Raw genomic sequence first — 6,762 nt, 5'->3', positions numbered from 1 at the left:
CACCTCTAATTACATTATAGTCAGATTGATTGATTTTAGAATGTTAAATTAATACCTGACTGTGCCAATAACACAACACAACACGGTCACCTTTTGCAAAGGCAGAATGTATTGTAGGCCTACAGCTGTTGTATTGGATCATACAAGTAATATAGAGCAAATGGTCATTTCGATGTGGTGGACTCACTGTTGGAGGACTCACTGTATACTATGTAGTGTGTGTACCTGTCATGTTTAAGCAAAATGTCTGTGGGCTTCAGAATGTACATGAAGAAAATATAACCAGCAGTCACTCATCTCTTATGTTCCTCTCAGCTTTAATATAGTTAGTGCAATTTGACTTGCTTGGGTTTCATCAGATGTTACGTGTGGCCATGATGGTTGACCTTCATTCCTCTGGCCACCAATAGGAGCGGCTTCCTTCTCCTACCTGCTTGTTGCAGCATCTGCGGGCAATAAACACTCAGGTAGAGAATATATAAAAGACTGGTGAGAAAGTTTGGAGGCGCTTTTTCTTTTTATGTATCACAAAGTTGGTGTTGAGGCCAGTTCTTCCTTTGATGTCTAACCTTATCCTGTTTTTGCCCAGCTCTGTGCATGAGTAGCATGCTGAAACCTTTCTTGTTTCAGTCTGTTTTATGCTGGGCTGTCTATTGTCTATTGTTCAGTTAGGGTGTATTCAGACCTGCACTGTTCGGTCCGCTTTAAACGGACCAGAGTTTGTTTCCCATGCTGATCTGGACCTTTTGTGCAGGTCTGAATGAACACAAACGAATCCTGGTGCGGACCAAACAAGCGGGCCGAGACCCACTTTTTGAGGTGGTCTCGGTCCGCTTCCGCACTCGGTGCGGCACGCTTCGCAGTCTGAATACAAACCACGGCTGATTCGCTCCAACTGCAGGACATATGCGCCTTTTGGGGCTTAACAAGACACCGTAGCCAAGCATCGTGGGGGGAATATTGCCCGGTAGTGAATATTGTGCTATATTCATTCATAATCATCCGTATTCTGTTTAGACAAGGTGTTGTCAGCATGTTGTGGTGGGCACGCGTAATGCAACTGCTCTTCCGGTTACTGCACGCAATCGTCGACGCGTTCCAAAATTAGAAACAGCGTCGCGGAACCTCCGTTGAATGAGCTGCCAGTGACGCTCGCAAATAACTTGCATCTAATGACGCCACAAATATGTAGGGCATATGCAGCACGTCGGAATTTCATATTATCCTATATTTCCGGGTTTGGTTATGCCTTCAGCCCTCGTCATTTTTGTCCAATGGGAGCACAGATCGTCGCCCGGTCGACGTGATTACGCAATATAGTCCACTTGCAAAAAGCACAGTGTGAATATGAACCGCACCAAACGAAAAAAATAAAGTCCGCTTTTGGTCCGGACCAAACAAGCAGACTAAAGGACTTTTCTGGTCTGAATACATCCTTAGATTTTTCCCTTTTCATTTGGTTACGATTACAGTGCTGCACATGACAAGCTGTGATTTGGGTTTGTCCAGTGCTCCACCAGTCTATGTTCCTTTTGATCTCCAGTTCTTGATTGTTAGTTTTTTGACGTGCAAAATAAAGCTTGTGGCAGTTGACCTCAACCCTTTCATCTATATTTTCAGTCTCCTAACGAAACATAGGCCGTAATATCAGACAACATTGATAGATGGTGTAGTCTTGTGTGTATCTTCTGCTAACTGTCCACCATTAGTGTTAGTGAGCAGACCTGCATCTTATGTTTCCACTTATCTGTTTTTACATATTGTATCGGATATTTCCAACATTTTTCAAGACACAAGTTATTCCGTTTTGGGAGAAGAAATATCAACACTCTAACAGACTTTTATCAAATGTGAACACAAACACCCATTTTGTGTTGTTTGCATGGTCCAACACCAATTTCCAGTGGCTGCATACTGAAGGTATTATTTGATTACTATATTAAGTGTAATCTTTGCGTGTTCAAAAATAATTGAAAAATGAGATCTGATGAAGAAGCCTTCTTTATAAAGAATTTATTTTAAGAGCTCTTAAAAGACACAAGAGTAAATGCTTACATTCCAAAGGTGATGTTAAGCCTCGAGTGTCAGTATGAAAACACACAGTCGTTTTATAGATGAAAAAAGCATACTCCTCCTCTGAGGCTGGACAAAGGGTTAGTAATTATAATAGACAGACAAGTGATTTACTGACATGTTTACTCCAGTTCCGTCCAAAGCCGGAAATATATGATTAGACAGGTAATGCCATGCGACCTAGACTCCCTCAGACCCACAGTGTTATCTTCCATGAGAACTTGAGAACATGACTCCCATGTACATTCCTATCTCACCAGCTGGAAGGGAGTGAAAAGTGTTATTCATTACAATACAGTTAATATGCCCAATATATTTCACACAAACATTATCACAGTTATATGGCATCTATATACTATAAGTAAATTCATAAACAGTAAAAATATGCATAGAAAATGTTAAATGTCTTCAATACCAAGAAGCAGTTCATGAATGTAGTTATTTGACATCTTTCGTTCCCAGGATCACCAACAGCTTTGTAGAATGGACAGCTCTTATGCTGAGGTACGGTAGCATATAGCCTTGGTGGCACAACACATCAATACAACTCAGAGATCATCCAACATGCCACCATGTGCATGCTCAACAAAGTTTGATACAATGAATCCTTTAATAATTTATGAATCTTCATCATTAAACCCACAGAGGATCATTGCAGCAACCCACATATCAAATCAAATCGTTCACAGATGAAATAACTGGTGGAGTTCATGAGCTTAGAACTCAAGCAAAATAAATCAGTTCTTCCAAGCCTATATCATTTGGAAGATGATAGTGATATTGTTAGTAAAATACCTCCTTCATGAGGACGGCTACAATGTGTGTGGGCTGTTTTCAGTAAACCCCATTGTTATAATTCTATGATGACATGACACGATGCTGGATTGATGTTGGGATTTTGTTAGCATCAGAGTCCAACAATTCAGACACAATTATAGTTTACAGTTTGTAAAATGTGACATCACTTTTCTTACAGTCATGGATCACGACTAAGACATACTTTATTTATTATTATTATTATTATTATTATTATTATTATTATTATATGGATGTTTGATACCACTTTTTTCATGAGTTCCCCATAAAATTATGTATTTATATTTTTGTCCTTTTTTGTAATATTTGAGTAAATATGAACAGCTCTTTCTTTCATTCAGCACAATCTGTTGCACTTTTAATCAAATTATAAAATATCTGGTAAATTAAGAAACCTGTATCATAAGTTTTAAAAAAAAAAAGTTGACACTTTGTTTCTTTTAAATCTATTTAGCAAGTCAGTGTTCCATCAGTGGTGAGCTATTTTTAAAACAGATCCGAGTTACTCGTACACAATGCGTGTGTCTCATTCCTTTCTCTTGAGAGAGCTTCGGTAATCTTACCGATCTGACATGTCATCATCATTGCTCTCTCTTATTTATTTTTTTATTTTATTTTTTTTGCTTTTGCTTTTTTTGTATGTGTGTGAGTATGTGCATGTGTGCGTGCGTGTGAGTGAGTACTCATTAATTCACCTAAAACCTATTAAAAATCCCATACCGTTCACTTAAACCGAATACTTCAGAATCCAGCTAGAGTCGTGAGGTTGTCAGGAGACCCGAGGAAGGATCAAAGAAAAGAAAGGAAAGGAAAATCCAGCACCGACCAGACATCACATACTACCCACCGGGTTACCAATCTTTCACCAACCCCAGAAACATCTAAATTCCAACAAATTAGGGAGACCTCAAGAGACCAAAGGAAAGACTGAGGAAAGGAAGGAAGGATAGATGAAGCAGAGTGAGATCCATAGACATCAGCCTCCACCGATTCAACGACAAGAGGAAGAAGCAGATTGTGTTTGAATTTCGATAGAAGCTGGTGTGGTGGATCTGGCTTGCATGAAAACCTCCACCAAAGAGGGGAGTCATCGACCCTGGCCAGGACAGAGCAAGTACAACCCCCCAGGCCCCCCCAGGCCACGGCAGCGCCAAGGCACAACCCCCGGGCTCCGCAGGGACCACCGGCCGGAGAGCAAACCCAGGGGCCAGGAGGGCCCCCCACCCCAACACGGCCCGCGCTCCAGGCTCAACGCAGCGAAACGGGGCACGGCAGGTCCGCCAGGCACCCCACCGGCCCACAGCCCCCGCTGCCCCCACAATAATCCCATTAGTAGTAACTGTAGCTTTAGGAGAAGCATATAATACTGACACCCAGTGAATAAATGACTTCCCAAAGCCAAATTTATTTAAGACAGCAAAGAGAAAGGACCAGTTAACTTTGTCGAAGGCTTTTTCTGCATCCAACGATATAATAACTGCCTTTTTATCATGTCGCTGTGACATGCTAATAAGGTTAAAGAGCCTCCTAATATTATTAGTAGAGTGACGACCTTTAATAAAGCCTGTTTGGTCACTATGAATGATTGTCGAGATTACTGTTTCTAGTCTAGATGTGAAGGCCTTAGCGATCATTTTAATGTCAATATTAATTAGTGATATCGGACGGTAACTTGACGGAAGGGTGGGGTCTTTTTCATGCTTTAATAAAAGTTTAATTGCTGCTATATTCATGTGTGGACGTATGTAACCATTAGTTTTCATTTCTGTTACTACTCTTAAGAATAGTGGAGCAAGCATTAACCTGCTAAAGTGCTTAAAAAATACAGCTGGATAACCATCCGAGCCAGGTGCTCTGCCATTAGGCATACTATCTAGAGCACTGTACAACTCGTTTATAGTAAGTGGCGCATCTAACATGTGTTTATACTCAGTAGTTAACTGAGGTATATTTAAGCTACTGAGGAATGCCTCAATATGCTCAGGGTTAGGCTTGATAGTTTCTGAGTATAGGTTATGTTAGATATTATTAACATTTAAATTCTTTATTTTCATATATTAACCATTGTTATACATTATTAACATCTTAATTTTTTATATTAACCATGTTGAAAGGTTTTATAGACGTGTAAAGCAAGTAGTGTTGAACTCAGTATAATTTAACCTTAAGATGGGACATATTATTTGGTCTAGAAGTTCCTTCTCTGTGGGAAAACACATTTGGTCCTTGAGAACAGAATCTGTTTTGAACACGCACCCCTGACTCTGTTTTCGCCATCGCTCATGGAAAAGTACCCAGAGAGTATGTTTTGTCTACAAATGAAAGAGAGGCGGTCGGTTTTAACTATAAGAAGCCATTTTACACGCGGAAGAGACACATTCGGCACTCTGAAATTCCACCTGTTATGTGATGTTTGGAGACTGTCACGATGTCCAGAGATCTCTGTTAGATTAAAATCATTTTTGCAAAGGTGTTTTTTCTTACATTAAATCTGTCTTCAAGTTTTGGAACACGCAAAGAGGACAAATAATTTTATTCCTCTTCAGTTACGATAATATAAAATTTTTTTATTAATTTCTTCTGGTGATTGTGTGCATTCACCAGTTGTCCCTTTAATAACCATTATAAGAGATTTTTCCCAATTGCGTTGAAGTTGGTTTGCAAGAAATTTACCAGATTTGATATTATATTCAAAGTTGTTGTATCTCAATTGTTGTATTATAAACTCTGTCTTTTTAGATAACATACCGTCTAACTGTATTTTTGTATTTTGTAAGTCTCATCCGCCAGTTGTTGAATTTGATCTTCCAAGTCTTTTTCAAATGTTTGATCCTGTTTCTTTTTATAAGATGAATATGATATCATTTTACTTCTAAATACCACTTTCCCAGCTTCCCAGAGAAGAGATGGACATAAGTCTGGAGAGTCATTTATTTCCAAAAAGTCTGCCCACTCTCTTCTAATAATTTTGTCAAACTCTGTGTCATTTAGCAGTGAGATGTTAAAACGCCATGTCGGGGGTGGTTTAAAGGTGTAATCAACTTGTAGGGAAAGGGAGACTGGTGCATGGTCGCTAATAATAATAGGATGTATTTGTGTACCAATTTTATCAGCAATAGAATTATTTGTAAGAAAAAAAATAAAATTCTTGAAAAAGACGGGTGCACAGCGGAACCTTCTTAGTTTTGTGTCTCATTCCTACCGCACTCCCCCCCCAACCCCCACCTCCTCCTCCTTGCACACTTGCCCTGGCAGAAGAAGTTAATTGTAGGCAGTTAACTTCAACAAGGGCGAATGTTTACAACTTATTTTTGACGACTACTACTTCGCAGAAACGTAACACCCATGAAAAGTGAGTGAATATATATATATATATATATATATATATATATATATATATATATATATATATATATATATATATATATATTGTTTCCGTTTCATTTTTTGGGCCAGACATTCAACCAGCACGTCTACAAAAAAAATGTGCGTGCAAACGATGACCATCTGACAGTCCCTAGCTGAAAATAGAATTGACGTGTTGGCGCCTCCCTACTCACAAAATTTGGCTTTGTTTTTTTTGTTTTCCTCTTTCCCAAGCTCAAGGGGTTCATCAAGTGGGCTGTTGAGAAGACATGGATGACATTAAAATGGCTATCACAACAGAGATGAGGGTGATTTCCGAAAGATTTTTCCAGGAATGCATTAAGTCATCGCAAAGAAGACTGAGAAAGTGTGTTACACTCCAAGGGGATTACTTTGAGGACGAAAACTTGACCTTCTGGAGCTTTTCTAACGCGAGTATTGTCTCCACCTGCTAAATTCATCTTAATTAGAGCAACTTAAGCATTTGTGCCCTGTAGCCATGGGAAA

General features: G+C 39.3%; 1 long non-coding RNA gene across 1 annotated transcript in view; it reads right to left on the bottom strand.

The window, feature by feature from the left end:
- Nucleotides 1-311: 311 nt before the first annotated feature.
- LOC144042824 (uncharacterized) overlaps nt 312-6,762 on the bottom strand; it is a 28,087-nt gene continuing 21,636 nt past the window's right edge. Inside the window, exon 3 of the long non-coding RNA XR_013290987.1 lies at nt 312-446. This is a non-coding gene — a long non-coding RNA (uncharacterized LOC144042824). The remainder of the gene's footprint in view (nt 447-6,762) is intronic.

Source organism: Vanacampus margaritifer, chromosome 2 (genome assembly GCF_051991255.1).
Source record: "Vanacampus margaritifer isolate UIUO_Vmar chromosome 2, RoL_Vmar_1.0, whole genome shotgun sequence".
NCBI classification, from domain to species: domain Eukaryota; kingdom Metazoa; phylum Chordata; class Actinopteri; order Syngnathiformes; family Syngnathidae; genus Vanacampus; species Vanacampus margaritifer.
The sequence above is the reverse complement of the archived record's forward strand: the minus strand, read 5'-3'. Positions and strand labels throughout refer to the sequence as shown.